The sequence below is a fragment of the Engraulis encrasicolus genome, chromosome 4, assembly GCF_034702125.1.
Source record: "Engraulis encrasicolus isolate BLACKSEA-1 chromosome 4, IST_EnEncr_1.0, whole genome shotgun sequence".
NCBI lineage: Eukaryota > Metazoa > Chordata > Actinopteri > Clupeiformes > Engraulidae > Engraulis > Engraulis encrasicolus.
In genome coordinates, this window is record NC_085860.1 from 49,190,134 (window position 1) to 49,194,680 (window position 4,547).

Sequence of the window (4,547 nt, forward strand, 5' to 3'; positions counted from 1 at the left end):
CAGACAGACAGACACACCAGGACTTGCAGTACAGAAGGGGCCAAAGACAACAGCAAAGAAGCAATCACACAATGCACCATCATGAAGTGTACACACAAACACACATCGTAGCCGTACATGTGCATGTACCTACACACACATACACACACGCACAAACACGCACAGTCGCACACACATACACACACGCACAAACACGCACAGTCGCACACACAGACACACACACACACACAAATATGAAGCGTTGTGTTTTTGTGGACACTTTGACTGAGATACTCAGCTGGAAGTGAAAAATGTGTTTGCAACCCTTGAATACTTCCAAGCACTTCTTGGTTGTGGCAGTGTAGCCTCCCATGAATACTTGTTATGTGGACCCTCCTACCAACACTTATTTGTAAATATAAACAGGCACATACCATTTTTACTGAAGGTGGGTGAGAGGTTAGACAGGCTCATACCATTAGAGACTGGCCGATTAATCGATCGATTTTTGCTATTTTTAAATATATCGGCATCAACCGATTTTCTGATTTGACTACGCTGATTATAAGTCAGGCACATCTGCGGGCAGCTATCTACTTGGAATGATCTATGCTGGTGACAGCCAGCGTGATGTTTCACTCTAAAATATAAGTGAAAGTGAAATTTGAACAATTAGTATTTTTTTCATTAAAAAAGCATTTTTAGCATGCCAATTAAGGATAATATGACAGTATATCGACCCTAAAAATTGGCCCAAAAAATCAGCAGGTCACATTGGGCATCGGCTGACTCCGACCGCTAAATATCTGTATCGGCATCGGCCTTAGAAAAACCCATATCGGTCAGTCTCTAATTTTAACTGAAGGTGGGTGAGGAGTTGGCTGGTATCAGAGACATGCTAGCATTATGATTCTAAAGGCTATGAAGTTTTGTTTCTTATTAAAATATGATATGAAGCCCTCACCCCAAAATATAACTTATACATTTTTGTAATGCAACTTTAGAACTAACATTGGCAATACATTTATCTATCTTTTCGGGGGACCCAAAATTATGCCACCAGATTACTGTAACAACAATGACCTGGGGGAACCCTGACCCTGACACACACACACACACACACACACACACATACACACACACACACACACACACACACACACACACACACACACACACACACACACACACACACACACACACACACACACGTCACATTGTTTTTTCTTTCTATTGTACGGTCTTTCTCAGTGTTGTATACTTGTTCATTGTTTTTGTAAAATAACTTATTAAGCCAAATGATTTCTGTATCATGATGTTGATGAATTCTTATTACAAAAGTATTTTCCAGTGTGTGTGTATATTTTCAGACCAATATTTGTGTTTTAGAAATAAAATCTGGTGTATTCCTCCACTTTTGATCAGTCTCTGCAGTTTTTTTGGAGAAAGTATAAGACTGTGGCCAGAGTGGGTACTGCAACTATGCTACGTAAGCAGAGAGATTAGAGAGAATATCTCTGACATAAGTGTACAGTAGCCTACTATGACATCACCAATTAAGATCTTATTTTATGAAAAATGTAATACATGTGGAGCTAGACCAATATATTGCTGCCAGCCAAGACCTTCGTCTATGATAATATACCTCTGTGTTTTGTATTTGAACAACTTTTTACTTTCAAAATGAATATATGTTTTTGCCATATTCTCAAGAATCAGTGAAATACATATCAAGTATGACACAAGTATTTCCACCAAAGTTGCTAATATCTTTATTTATTTAATATTCAATTGTTGCAGTACATATGACACTGACACAAGCAGATATTTTACATTTCAAACGGCATGCCTTTTCACAATCATATAACTAAAAGGCAGAGGCAAAAATATACAGTATATCACGAAAGTGAATACACCCCTCACAGTTTTGCAGATTTTTGAGTATATCTTTTCATAGGAAAGCATTACAGAAATCTAACTTTGACACAATGATTAGTGACCTTTTAACAACATATTTAACCGCTTAAATGTCTTGTTCACTCAGAAAAAAACAAAATACAGCCATTAATGTTTGAACATGTACTCACAAAAGTGAGTACACCCCAGATTAAAATCCGGTAGACAAGGGGCTATGTTGGCTCGAATCGTCTCGAAATGAAACGAAATGAAAAGGGATGACAAGGGAGGTCATCAGTGTGCGTTTCAACCTTTCTTTGCATTGAACTTTTAAATTTCGAGTCTGCATCTGGCTTAAATAGATTGGTGTGAGATTTGAATGCAATCCTATGGAGAATATCATGATCTGCTTCAGTAGTCACAGTGCATGTTGACATGCATGTTTCTTTTAGGTGTATTTCAGATTGACAATGTTGACAGCATTCATGCATCCCCAAACCATGTCAGTCCCACTACCATGCTTGGCTTATGAGAGGATACACCTTTTTTGTAAAACTCACTTTTTTACCACCACACATGCTTGACACCATCTAAAGCAAATTTGTTTATCTTGGTCTCAAGAAAGATGAACAGACCAAGGATATGGATCACTGGAACCATGTTGTGTGATCTGAAGAGACCAAGATAAACAAATTTGCTTTAGATGGTGTCAAGCATGTCTGGTGGTAAACAAGTGAGTTTTACAAAAAAGGTGTATCCTCTCATAAGCCAAGCATGGTAGTGGGACTGACATGGTTTGGGGATGCATAAATGCTGTCAACATTGGCAATCTGAAACACACCTAAAAGAAACATGCATGTCAACATGCACTGTGACTACTGAAGCAGATCATGATATTCTCCATAGGATTGCATTCAAATCTCACGCCAATCTATTTAAGCCAGATGCAGACTCAAAATTTAAAAGTTCAATGCAAAGAAAGGTTGAAACGCACACTGATGACCTCCCTTGTCATCCCTTTTCATTTCGTTTCATTTCAAGACGATTCGAGCCAACATAGCCCCTTCTCTACCGGATTTTAATCTGGGGTGTACTCACTTTTGTGAGTACATGTTCAAACATTAATGGCTGTATTTTGTTTTTTTCTGAGTGAACAAGAAATTTAAGCGGTTAAATATGTTGTTAAAAGGTCACTAATCATTGTGTCAAAGTTAGATTTCTGTAATGCTTTCCTATGAAAAGATATACTCAAAAATCTGCAAAACTGTGAGGGGTGTATTCACTTTCGTGATATACTGTAATTAAAGCCTAGCTGTGCAACACATGGGATTTCTTATCTGTAAGAATAATTATAAATTCTGTTTTAATAATGGTTATTAATATCAGTAAAAAATATATTTTGGAGTCCTGTAGAAGGTTCAATAGTTCAGAGCGAGACCTTTTAGAACACTGAGCTGAAAGATGATACTGAAATACTGAACTGAAGAAGTGCTCTCATCCTAGACAGCAAATGTTAGAAATAGGAAAAGCTATGTTTGGCAACTGTCACTTATGATGTCAATTGTGAGAAAAAAACCTCTTGCTTTTGCTTAACTCAGTGTGAGTCAAGATCGGTTTGCTAAGAAACAGAGCTCTCCCTTTGGCCAAAGCGTAAAATCTTACTTATGGTGTCTGTCTGTTCATTGCAATTGTATACAAGATTGTCTCATTTCCTTGACATTATCTCGTCTCGTAAAATATGAAAGTACCACTGTACATCTCAGTGGGTACAACTACTTGTTGCTGGAGCTGTACAATTATTTGTGTAACAATTACCTATAAAGTAACGTTCACATAGAGCAGGGCTATTCAAATGGCGGCCCTGGGGCCAAATGCGACCCTTGGATGGCAAGGTTCTGGCCCCCCATAAGGTCAGAACAAAATGAAAACAAATATGTGTGCCATCTGTGGCTGTGTATAATTTGCGATCACTAACACTTCAGGTTGGGGGTATGTCTCTACCACTGACGTGTATAAGTCTGTGGTCTCTACTATGCATTCACATGAGAGTGAAATCTTATCTAAAACAGTGTCATAAATAGACCATCCTAAGGGTACTACGAAATAGAAAAGCTAATATCTATTTTCTCTGTAAAGCTATCCGCTTGTTTCGCACCCCAACCTCAGACGACGTGCTGCTCACGGTTATCATATACACATAAAATAATTTTACAGATTCTACGTTCGGCCCCTTCAATGGGGGGAATTTGAAAAACTGGCCCTCAGTGACTTCTAATTGAATAGACCTGAAATAGAGCATAGCCTTACGGTAGGCTATAGGTCACCAGGCTGTATCACATAGGCCTATCGTACTCATGTAGGCAAAAACAGTATCTTCTTATAAAATCTGTCCTGCACCCAAGTTTTACGGTTTTACCCTATTATACAAAAACAACACATTCCAATATGACTACAAAGCAGAACGCAAAAAACAACTCCCATCCAAACTTGTGTGACATTTCCTTGACCATTTACTTAATTGTCCATAAAGTTATACAGTTCTGGGGTGCATTTCTCGAAACCGTAGTTGTTAGCAGTTTGCAACTTGGGTAGTTGCCAATGGGAAATTGCACTGCAACCAAGAAAGTAGCTACCATAGATAGCTACTACGCTTTTGAGAAATGCACCCCTGT

General features: G+C 38.4%; 1 protein-coding gene across 1 annotated transcript in view; it reads left to right on the forward strand.

The window, feature by feature from the left end:
• ptprq (protein tyrosine phosphatase receptor type Q) overlaps positions 1–134 on the forward strand; it is a 95,241-nt gene extending 95,107 nt beyond the window's left edge. The window contains exon 65 of the mRNA XM_063197867.1: positions 1–134. This exon is cut by the window's left edge and continues 224 nt beyond it. The gene's annotated coding sequence lies outside the window, so the exon portion shown is untranslated.
• Positions 135–4,547: the final 4,413 nt, after the last annotated feature.